The sequence below is a fragment of the Patagioenas fasciata genome, unplaced genomic scaffold (assembly GCF_037038585.1).
Source record: "Patagioenas fasciata isolate bPatFas1 unplaced genomic scaffold, bPatFas1.hap1 Unplaced_2, whole genome shotgun sequence".
In the NCBI taxonomy this organism is placed as follows: Eukaryota; Metazoa; Chordata; class Aves; order Columbiformes; family Columbidae; genus Patagioenas; species Patagioenas fasciata.
In genome coordinates this window covers 1,648,593-1,661,247 of record NW_027288621.1, presented here as the reverse complement: position 1 = coordinate 1,661,247, position 12,655 = coordinate 1,648,593, and positions in this window count along the sequence as shown.

Below are 12,655 nucleotides of genomic sequence, written 5' to 3'. Positions count from 1 at the left end.
GCGTTATGTACTTACAATGGTGGAAGCAACCACCGGATGGTTGGAAACATCTGCTGTACCTCATGTTACAGCCCGAAATACCATCTTGGGCCTCGAGAAGCAAGTCCTTTGGCGGCACGGTACGCCAGAAAGAATTGAATCAGACAATGGTACTCATTTCAAAACCAGTATTATAGACAATTGGGCCAAAGAACATGGTATTGAGTGGATGTATCATATTCCATATCATGCACCAGCCTCTGGGAAAATTGAAAGGTACAATGGTTTGTTAAAAACTACACTAAAGGCACTGGGTGGTGGAACCTTTAAAAACTGGGATTCACATTTAGCAAAAGCCACTTGGTTGGTCAACACCAGGGGATCAACCAATCGAGCCGGGCCTGCCCAATCAGAAATTCTACGGACTGTGGAAGGAGATAAAGTCCCTGTAGTACACATGGAAAATATGTTAGGATAGGCAGTCTGGGTTCCTCCTGCCTCAGGCACAGGCAAACCTATTCGTGGGATTGTTTTTGCCCAGGGACCTGGCAGCACCTGGTGGGTGATGCTCAAGGATGGAGAAGTTCGGTGTGCACCTCAAGGGGATTTGATTTTAGGTGAAAATACTCAATACTGAACTGTACGATGTGAATTGCCGCACTAACAATGTTTAATAAGTGTCTTTCAGATCAAGACAATGGTGATGAAACCAGCGCTGGCTTCTTCGAGTGGCACCCGACACCTTCTTCGAAGTTGGTGTCCTTAACCCACCAACAGGGGTCATGAGATGAACTTGGACCATTTTTCCTGCCCTGGGAGACTGTGGTGACAAAATGAACTTAATGAACTTTTCAAAGGATGGTCCACTGATTAATTACTCCTGTGTATATATGTACATATGTGTATATATATATATATATATATAGTAGTGATTAATTAGATTGTATTGATAGATTGTATTGATAAGGTTTAAGTATTCAGTGAATGTCATATTATAAGGGGTGGAATGTCCTGGTTTTGTTAAAAAACAAGTTTCTCTTTTAGTGAATTTGCCTGTCAGCTCAAGCTTCATATCAGCTGCATTTTCCTGGAGAACCGGACACATGTTTTGGCAAACCCAGCAATGGAATGAAAACTTATTGATAAGCACGGATGCACATCTCGCGAGAGGGGCAATAACAAACCGGTGACCAACTGTGTATAACATTCCGTCCACGTGAATACTTCATATAAAAGCGGGAGATCACGTGGATCTCGGCCCTTTTTTCCTCATGGCCGACATTAGGAGAGGACCTTGCTGGTCGTCCCTGCGAACTGAGGCCAGTGAGAGACTGAATCCAGCTCCGGTTGGCTACAGAGTCTAATCCAGGACTTTGGGTGCTGGCTCTGCAGTTGCTCAGACTTACAAGATTGGTTTTGTATATTTGTATTATTTTCTCTATTCTTATCAGTAGCATCAGTAAAACATCTTTAACTTTTCCAACTCTCTTCCCTCTGTGCTTCTTCCCCTCCCAATCGCCTGTGCTGAGTGGGAAGGGAGAGAGGGAGAGACAAAAGGGGGAATTGGGGGGGGAGAGGAGGTTGACAACACATCTGGCAGGGTTTGATTGTCACCCCGCAATCTTAAACCTCGACAGGGACAAAAAGGGTCCTGGGATGTCACAATGGGCCCTGGGGACAAAGGGTGGTCGCCAGGATATCACAATGGGCTCTGGTGACAATGGGGTCCCCAGGATGTCACAATGGGCCCTGGGGACAACAGGCGGTCCTGGGATGTCACAATGGGCCCTGGGGACAAAGAGTGTCCCCAGGATGTCAGAATGGGCCCTGAGGACAAGTTGGGGTCCCCTGAATTTCACAACGGGCCCTGGGGACAAAGAGGGCTCCCCAGCATATCACAATGGGCCCTGGGGACAATGGGGGGTCCTGGGACGTCACAATGGGCCCTGGGGACAAGGAGGGATCCACAGGATGTCACAATGAGCCCTGGGGACAATGGGGGTTCCTGGGACGTCACAATGGGCCCCAGTGACAAGGGGCGGTCCCCAGGATGTCACAATGGGCCCTGGGGACAAAGAGGGCTCCCATAAATGTCACAATGGGCCCTGGGGACAAGGGGGTGCAGTGGATGTCACAATGGGCCCTGGGGACAATGGGGGGTGTCCAGGATGTCAGAATGAGTCCTGAGGACAAGGGGGGGTCCCCATGGTGTCACAATGGGTCCGCAGTGACAAGGAGGGGTCCCCATGGTGTCACAATAGGCCCTGGGGACAAAGTGGGGTCCAAGAATGTCACAATGGGCCCTGGGGACAAAAGGGGTTGCCATGGTGCCACAATGGGCCCTGGGGTCAAAGGGGGTCCCCATGGTGCTACAATGGGCCCTGGGGACAAAGGGGGGTCCTGGGATGTCACAATGGGCCCTGGGGACAAAGGGGGTGTCCCCATGGTGCCACAACGGGCCCTGGGAGCAAGGGGGTGGCCAGGATGTCACAATGGGTCCTGGGGAAAATGGGGGGTGCCCAGGATGTCACAATGGACCCTGAGGACAAGCGGGGGTCTCCATGGTGTCACAATGGGCCCCAGTGACAAAGGGGGTCCCCTGAATGTCACAATAGGTCCTGGGGACAATGGGGGGTCCTGGGATGTCACAATGGGCCCTGGGGACAAGGAGGGATCCCCAGGATGTCACAATGGGCCCTGGGGACAATGGGGGTTCCTGGGACGTCACAATGGGCCCTGGGGACAAGGGGGGGGTCCCCAGGATGTCACAATGGGCCCTGGGGAAAATGGGGGTCCTGGGACGTCACAATGGGCCCTGGGGACAAGGAGGGATCGCCAGGATGTCACAATGGGCCCCAGTGACAATGGGGGGTCCTGGGACATCACAATGGGCCCTGGGGACAAGGAGGGATCCCCAGGATGTCACAATGGGCCCTGGGGACAATGGGGGGTCCTGGGACGTCACAATGGGCCCTGGGGACAAGGAGGGATCCCCAGGATGTCACAATGGGCCCTGGGGACAATGGGGGTTCCTGGGACGTCACAATGGGCCCTGGGGACAAGGGGGGGGTCCCCAGGATGTCACAATGGGCCCTGGGGACAAAGAGGGGTCCCCTGAATGTCACAATGGGCCCTGGGGACAAGGGGGTGCAGAGGATGTCACAATGGGCCATGGGGACAATGGGGGGTCCTGGAACGTTACAATGGGCCCTGGGGACAAGGAGGGATCCCCAGGATGTCACAATGGGCCCTGGAGACAATGGGGGGTCCTGGGATGTCTCAATGGGCCCTGGGGACAAGGGGGGGTCCCCAGGATGTCACAATGGGCCCTTAGGACAAGGGGGTGCCGAGGATGTCACAATGGGGCCTGGGGACAATGGGGGGTCCTGGGATGTCACAATGGGCCCTGGGGACAAGGGGAGGTCCCCAGGATGTCACAATGGGCCTTGGGAACAAGGGGGTCCCCCAGATATCACAATGGGCCCTGGGAACAATGTAAGGTCCTGGGCTGTCACAATGGAGCCTGAGGACAACGGGGGTCCCCAGGATGTCACAATGAAGTCTTGGGACAAAGGGGGTCCCCAGGATGTCACAATGGGCCCTGGGGACCAGGGGGGGTCCTGGGATGTCACAATGGGCCCTAGTGACAAAGGGGGTCCCTATGGTGCCACAATGGGCCCTGGGGACAAATGGGGTCCCCTGGATGTCACAATGGGCTCTGGGGACAAGGAGGGTCCCCAGGATGTCACAATGGGCCCTGGGGACAAAGAGCGTCCCCAGCATGTCACAATGGGCCCTGGGGACAAAGGGGTCCCCACGGTATCAGAATGGGCCCTGGGGACAAAGGGGGGTCCCCTGAATGTCACAATGGGCCCTGGGGACAATGGGGGGTCCTGGGATGTCACAGTGAGCCCTGCAGAGAAGGGTGGTACCCACGGTGTCACAATGGGCCCTGGGAACAAGGGGGGGTCCCCATAGTGTCACAATGGGTCCTGGGGACAAGTGAGGTCCCCAGGATGTCACAATGGACCCTGGGGACAAAGGGGGTGTCCCCATGGTGCTTCAACGGGCCCTGGGAGCAAGGGGGTGGCCAGGATGTCACAATGGGTCCTGGGGAAAATGGGGGGTGCCCAGGATGTCACAATGGACCCTGAGGACAAGCGGGGGTCTCCATGGTGTCACAATGGGCCCCAGTGACAAAGGGGGTCCCCTGAATGTCACAATAGGTCCTGGGGACAATGGGGGGTCCTGGGACGTCACAATGGGCCCTGGGGACAAGGAGGGATCCCCAGGATGTCACAATGGGCCCTGGGAACAATGGGGGTTCCTGGGACGTCACAATGGGCCCCAGTGACAAGAGGGGGTCCCCAGGATGTCACAATGGGCCCTGGGGACAAAGAGGGGTCCCCTGAATGTCACAATGGGCCCTGGGGACAAGGGGGTGCAGAGGATGTCACAATGGGCCCTGGCGACAATGGGGGGTCCTGGGACGTCACAATGGGCCCTGGGGACAAGGAGGGATCCCCAGGATGTCACAATGGGCCCTGGGGACAATGGGGGGTCCTGGGACGTCACAATGGGCCCTGGGGACAAGGGGGGGTCCCCAGGATGTCACAATGGGCCCTGGGGACAAGGGGGTGCCGAGGATGTCACAATGGGCCCTGGGGACAATGGGGGGTCCTGGGATGTCATAATGGGCCCTGGGGACAAGGGGGGGTCCCCAGGATGTCACAATGGGCTTTGGGAACAAGGGGGTCCCCCAGATATCACAATGGGCCCTGGGGACAATGTAAGGTCCTGGGTTGTCACAATGGACCCTGAGGACAAGGGGGGTCCCCAGGCTCTCACAATGAAGTCTTGGGACAAAGGGGGTTCCCAGGATGTCACAATGGGCCCTGGGGACCAGGGGGGGTCCTGGGATGTCACAATGGGCCCCAGTGACAAAGGGGGTCCCTATGGTGCCACAATGGGCCCTGGGGACAAAGGGGGTCCCCTGGATGTCACAATGGGCTCTGGGGACAAAGAGCGTACCCAGCATGTCACAATGGGCCCTGGGGACAAAGGGGGTCCCCACGGTATCAGAATGGGCTCTGGGGACAAAGGGGGGTCCCCTGAATGTCACAATGGGCCCTGGGGACAAGGGGGGGTCCCCAGGATGTCACAATGGGCCCTGCGGACAAAGAGGGGTCCCCTGAATGTCACAATGGGCCCTGGGGACAAGGGGGTGCCGAGGATGTCACAATGGGCCCTGGGGACAATGGGGGGTCCTGGGAACTCACAATGGGCCCTGAGGACAATGGTGGGTCCCCTGAATGTCACAGTGGGCCCTGGGGACAAAGGGGGGGTCCGCAGGATGTCACAATGGGCACTGGGGACAAAGGGGGGGTCCCCAGGATGTCACAATGGGCCCTGGGTACAATGTGGGGTCCTGGGATGTCACAATGGGCCCTGGGGACAAGGGGGGGTCCCCAGGATGTCACAATGGGCCCTGCGGACAAAGAGGGGTCCCCTGAATGTCACAATGGGCCCTGGGGACAAGGGGGTGCCGAGGATGTCACAATGGGCCCTGGGGACAATGGGGGATCCTGGGATGTCACAATGGGCCCTGAGGACAATGGTGGGTCCCCTGAATGTCACAATGGGCCCTGGGGACAAAGGGGGGTCCGCAGGATGTCACAATGGGCACTGGGGACAAAGGGGGGGTCCCCATGGTGTCACAATGGGCCCAAGTGACAAGGAGGGTCCCCAGGGTGCCACGATGGGTCCTGGGGACAAGGGCGTCCCCCAGATGTCACAATAGGCCCTGGGGACAATGGGGTTGCCCAGGATGTCACAATGGGCCCTGGGGACAATGGGAGTCCCCAAGGTGTCAGAACGAGCCCTGGGGACAAAGTGGAATCCTGGAATGTCACAATGGCCCCCAGTGACAAAGGGGTTCCCCATGGTGCCACAATGGGCCCTGGGGACAAAAGGGGTCCCCAGGATTTCACAATAGCACTGGGGACAAAGGGGGGTCATGGGATGTCACAATGGGCCCTGGGGACAAGGGAGATCCCCATGGTGTCACAATAAGCCCTGGGGACAAAGTGGGGTCCTGGGATGTCACAATTGGCTCTGGGGACAAGGAGGGTCCCCAGGATGTCACAATGGGCCCTGGGGACAAAGGGGGGTCCTGGGATGTCACAATGGGCCCCAGTGACAAAGAGGGTCCTCATGGTGCCACAATGTGCCCTGGGGACAAAGGGCGTTCCCTGGATGTCACAATGGGCTCTGGGGACAAGGAGGGTCTCCAGGATGTCACAATGGGCCCTGGGGACAAAGGGGGTCCCCACGGTATCAGAATGGGCCCTGGGGACAAAGGGGGGTCCCCTGAATGTCACAATGGGCCCTGGGGACAATGGGGGGTCCTGAGACATCACAATGGGCCCTGGGGACAAGTGGGGTCCCCAGGATGTCACAATGGGCCCTGGGGACAAAGAGGGGTCCCCTGAATGTCACAATGGGCCCTGGGGACAAGGGGGTGCCGAGGATGTCACAATGGGCCCTGGGGAAAATGGGGGTCCTGGGACGTCACAATGGGCCCTGGGGACAAGGAGGGATCGCCAGGATGTCACAATGGGCCCCAGTGACAATGGGGGGTCCTGGGACGTCACAATGGGCCCTGGGGACAAGGAGGGATCCCCAGGATGTCACAATGGGCCCTGGGGACAATGGGGGGTCCTGGGACGTCACAATGGGCCCTGGGGACAAGTGGGGTCCCCAGGATGTCACAATGGGCCCTGGGGACAATGTGGGGTCCTGGGATTTCACAATGGGCCCCAGTGACAAAGGGGTCCCCTGAATGTCACAATGGGTCCTGGGGACAATGGGTGCTCTTGGGACATCATAATGGGCCCTCGGGACAAAGGGGGGTCCTGGGATGTCACAATGGTCCCTGGGGACAAAGGGGATGTCCCGATGGTGCCACAATGGGCCCTGGGAGCAAGGGGGTCCCCAGGATGTCACAATGGGTCCTGGGGACAATGGGAGGTGCCCAAGATGTCACAATGGACCCTGAGGACAAGCGGGGGTCTCCATGGTGTCACAATGGGTCCCCAATGACAAGCGGGGGTGCCCATGTTGTCACAATGGGCCCTGGGGACAAACGTGGCTCCCCTCAATATCAAAATGGGTCTTGGGGACAAACTGGGCTCCTCGGATGTCACAATGGACACTGGGAACAACGGGAGGTCCCGGGACGTCACAATGGGCCCTGGGGACAAAGTTGGTCCCCACGATGTCTCAATGAGCCCCAGTGACAAAGGGGGGTCCCCTGAATGTCACAATGGGCCCTGGGGACAATGGGGGGTCCTGGGACGTCACAATGGGCCCTGGCGATAAAGGGGGTCCCCAGGATGTCACAATGGGACCTGGGGACAAGGGTCTCCACAGGATCTCACAATGGGCTCTGGGGACAATGGAGGTTCCCCAGGATGTTCACAATAGGCCCTGAGGACAAGGGGTGGTCCCCATGGTGTCACGATGGGTCCTGGGGACAAGGGGGTCCCCAGGATGTAACAATGGACCCTGGGGACAATGGGGGGTCCTGGGACATCACAATGGGCCCTGGGGACAAAGGGGGTCTCCAGGATGTCACAATGGGCTCTGCGGACAATGGGGGGTCCTGGGACGTCACAATGGGTCCTGGGGACAAAGAGGGGTCCCCAGGATGTCACAATGGGCCCTGGGGACAATGGGGGGTCCTGGGATGTCACAATGGGCCCCAGTGACAAAGGGGGGTCCCCTGAATGTCACAATGGGCCCTGGGGACAACGGGAGGACCTGGGACGTCACAATCGGCCCTGGGGACAAAATTGGTCCCCACGATGTCTCAATGAGCCCCAGTGACAAATGGGGTCCCCATGATGTCACAATGGGCCCTGGGGACAAGCAGGGGTCCTGGGACATTACAATGGGCCCTGGGGACAAGGTGGGGTCCCCTGAATGTCACAACGGCCCCTGGGGAGAAAGGGGGTCCCCAGGATGTCAAAATGGGCCATGGGGATAAAGTGGGGTTCTGGGATATCACAATGTGCCACAGTGACAAAGGGGGTCCCCATGGTGCCACAATGAGCCCTGGGGACAAAGGGAGGTCCCTAGGATGTCACAATGGGCCCCGGGGACTAATGAGGTCCCCACGGTGTCACAATGCGTCCTGGAGACAAAGGGGGGTCCCCTGGATGTCACAATGGGCCCTTGGGACAATGGGGTTCCTGGGATGTCACAATGGGCCCTGGGGACAATGTGGGGTCCTGGGACATCACAATGGGCCCTGGGGACAAAGGGGGTCCCCAGGATGTCACAATGGGCCCTGGGGACAAAGAGGCTCCCCAGGATGTCACAATGGGACCTGGGGACAAGGGGGTCCCCAGGATCTCACAGTAGGCTCTGGGGACAATGGAGGTTCCCCAGGATGTTCACAATAGGCCCTGAGGACAAGGGGTGGTCCCCATGGTGTCACAATGGGTCCCCAGTGACAAGGGGGGTCCCCAAGGTGTCACAATGGGGGGTCCTGGGGACAGTGGGGGTCCCGGGACGGAATAATAGGCTCTGGGGACAAGGAGGGTCCCCACAGTGTCACAATGGGCCCTGGGGACAAAGGGGGTCCCCACGGTGTTACAATGGTCCCGGGGGACAAATGGGGGTGCCCATAATGTCACAATGGGCCCTGAGGACATGGGGGGGCTCCCCAGGGTGTCGGAATGGGTCCCCAGTGACAAGGAGGGTCCCCATGGTGTCACGATGGGTCCTGGGGACAAGGGGGTCCTGGGATGTCACAATGGGCCCTGGGGACAATGGGGGGTCCTGGGACGTCACAATGGGCCCTGGGGACAAAGGGGGTCCCCAGGATGTCACAATGGGCCCTGGGGAAAAAGAGGCTCCCCAGGATGTCACAATGGGACCTGGGGACAAGGGGGTCCCCAGGATCTCTCAATGGATTCTGGGGAAAATAGAGGTTCTCCAGGATGTTCACAATAAGCCCTGAGGACAAGGGGTGGTCCCCATGGTGTCACAATGGGTCCCCAGTGACAAGGGGGGTCCCCAAGGTGTCACAATGGGCCCTGGGGACAATGGGGGGTCCTGGGACGTCACAATGGGCCCTGGGGACAAGGAGGGATCCCCAGGATGTCACAATGGGCCCTGGGGACAAGGAGGGATCCCCAGGATGTCACAATGGGCCGTGGCGACTATGGGGGGTCCTGGGACGTCACAATGGGCCCTGGGGCAAGGGGGGGTCGCCAGGATGTCACAAGGGGCCCTGGGGACAAAGAGGGGTCCCTACAGTGTCACAACGGGTCCTGGGGACACAGAGGGGCCCTAGGACCTCACAATCGGCCCTGGGGACAAAGGGGGGGTCTCCTGAAAGTCACAATGAGCCCGGGGAACAGAGGGGGTCCCCAGAATCTCACACTGGGCTCTGGGGACAATGGAGGTTCCCCAGGATGTTCACAATAGGCCCTGAGGACAAGGGGTGGTCCCCATGGTGTCACAATGGGTCCCCAGTGACAAGGGGGGTCCCCAAGGTGTCACAATGGGCCCTGGGGACAAAGGGGGGTCCTGGGACGTAACAATAGGCCCTGGGGACGAGGGGGGTCCCCACAGTGTCACAATGGGCCCTGGGGACAAAGGGGGTCCCCACGGTGTTACAATGGTCCCGGGGGACAAAGGAGGGTGCCCAGGATGTCACAATGGGCCCTGAGGACAAGGGGGGCTCCCCATGGTGTCACAATGGGTCCCCAGTAACAAGGAGGGTGCCCATGGTGTCACGATGGGTCCCCAGCGACAAGGGGGTCCCCCATGGTGTCACAATGAGCCCTGGGGACAATGGGGGGTCCTGGGATGTCACAATGGGCCCTGGGGACAAGGGGTTTAGGGGGTTGTGTTAGGGGTTTGGAGGATTAGGTGGTGCAGGATTTGGGGGTGCAAGGCCAGGGGAGCAGGATTTTGCGGGGCCTGATTTGGGGCTACAGGGTCTGTGGTTGCAGGTTCCAGGGGTGCAGGATTTGGGGGTTCAGGGTTTAGGGGTGCAGTGGTTTGGAGTGCAGTGGTTTGGGGTGCAGGTTTTGGGGAAGGAGGATATAGGGGTGCAGGGTTTAGGGTGCAGGATCTTGGGGTGCAGGGGTTTGGGGTGGAGGGCTTGGTAGGGCAGGATTGGGGGTGGAAAGTTTACGGGGTAGGGCTGGGGGTGCAGGATTTGGGGGTGAAGGGGTTGTGGGGTGCAGGGTTGTGCGGTGCAGGGATTGGGAGATCGTTACGTGGGGCTGGAGGATTTGGGGTGCAGGGTTTGGAGCAGCAGGATCTGGGGGTGCAAGATTGGGGATAGCAGGGTTTTGGGGAGCAGGGTTTAGGGGTCAGGCTTTAGGGGGACAGGGTTTGGGGGGCAGGGTTGGGAGGGATGATTTTGGGGTGCAGGGTTTAGGGCAGCACGATCTTGGGGTGAAAGGGTTTGGCGTGAAGGGTTGGGTAGGACAGGATTTGGGGTGCAGGTTTTTAGGGTGCAACTTGTGGGGGTCAGGATTTGGGGTACAGGGTTTGGGGGTGCAGGGTTTAGTGGTGCAGGGTTTGGGGGTGCAGGTCTTGGGGAGGCAGAATTGGGGGTGCAGGTTTTTGGAGTTCAGGGATTTGGGGGTGCAGATTTTGGGTGTTCAGGACCTGGGGGTGCAGGATTTGGGGATGTAGGTTTGGGGTGCAGGGCTTAGGGTTTCAGTATCTTGGGTTGAAGAGGTTTGGGGTGAAGGGTTGTGTACGGCAGGATTTGGGGGTGCAGGGCTTTGGGCTGAATGTTTGGGGGTGCAGGGTTTGCATGTTTAGGAACTGGGGGTGCAGGATTCGGGTTTGCAGGTTTGGGGAATTTTGCGGTAAAGGATTTGGGGTGCAGGGTTGGGGACGCAGGATCTGAGGGTGCAGCGTTTGGGGTGCAGAGTTAGGGGCTGCAGGATCTGGGGTGCAGGGTTTGGGGGGCACTGTTTTGGGGGGAAGAATTTGCGAGATGCAGGGTTTAAGGGTTTAGGATTTGGAGGTGTCGAATTTTGGGGTGCAGGAGGTGTGGGGTTTGGGGTTGCAGGATTTGGGGGAGAATGGTTTGGGGGTGCAAGACTTGAGGGTGCAGGGTTTGGGGGTTTGGGACATGGGGCTGGAGGATTTGGGGGTGCAGGATTTGGGGTGCAGTGTGTGGGGGTGCAAGATCTTGGGGTGTACGAGCGTTGGGTGTGGGATTTGAAGGACAATGATTTGGGGGTGCAGGGATTGGGGGTGTAGGGTTTTGGGGTTGCTGCGTTTGGAGATTCAGGATGTGGAGGTCAAGGTCTTGTGGAGGCAGAATTGGGGGTGCAGGTCTTGGGGAGGCAGAATTGGGGGTGCAGATTTTGGCTGTTCAGGACCTGGGGGTGCAGGATTTGGGGATGTAGGTTTTGGGGGGTAGATTTTGGGGTGCTGGGTTCGGCACATGGGTCTGGAGGATTTGGGGGTGCAGGGTTAAGGGGTTTAGGATTTTGGGGTGCACAGTTTAGGGTGCACGTTCTGGGCATGTATGATTTGAGAGTGCAGGGCTTTGGGGTACAGGATTTGGGGGGCAGGGTTTTGGGGTCAGGATCTGGGGGTGCAGGGTGTTGGGGAGAAGGATTTGGGGGTGCAGCATTTTGAAGGGCAGGGTTTGGAGGAGGGAGGTTTTGGGGGTGAAAGATTTGGTGGTTCAGGTTTTGGGGGTGCAGTGTTAAAAGGGTGGAGGATTAGGGGTGCAGGATTTGGGGGTTCAGGATGTGGGGGTGCAGGGTATCGGAGGGAAGGATCTGGGGCTTCAGGATTTGGGGGTGCACTGTTTGGGGGTGCAGGGTTTAGAAGTCAGGTCTAAGAGTGCAGCGTTTGGGGTGCAGACTGTGGGGTGCATAGGACTGGGGCACAAGATTTGGGGGTGCGGGGTTTCAGGGATCAGGATTTGGAGGTGTGGAGTTTTGGGGTGCAGGGGATGGGGTTGAAGGATCTGAGGGTGTACGGTGGTGGGGGAAGGATTTGGGGGTGAGAGATTTGGGGTGCAGGATTTGGGGGTGCAGAGTTTTGGGAGGCAAGGACCTGGGGCTGCAGGATTTGGGGGTTCAGTGTTTAGGGCAGCACAATCTTGGGGTGCAGGGGTTTTCAGTGAAAGGTTTGGTAGGCAGGATTTGGGGTGCAGGATTCTGGGGTGCTGGGTTTGGGGTACAGGATTTGGTGTTGCAGGGATGGGGTTGAAGGGCTTGGGTTTCCAGGCCTTTGAGGTGCAGGAATTGGAGGTGCAGGGTTTGGGAGGGAATTCTTTGGGGTGCAGGGTTTGGGGGCAGGTTTAGGGGTGTAGGGTATAGGACGGAAAGATTTGGGAATGCAGGGTTTGGGGTGCAGGTTTCGGGGTTCAGGAAGGTAGGGAGGGCAGGATTAGGGGGTGCAAGGTTTCAATTGTAGGGTTAAGGGGTGCAGAGTTTGGTAGGGCCGAATTTGGGGTGCAGGATTTGGGGTGCAGGGTTTGGGAAGACAGGATCGGGAGTGGAGGATTTGGGGGTGCAGGATTGAGGGGCAGGGTTTTGGTGCAGGGCTTGGGGTCAGGATCTGGCGTGCAGGTTTGGGAAGAGTATTTTGGGGTGCAGGATTTTGGGTGCCGTGTCTGCGG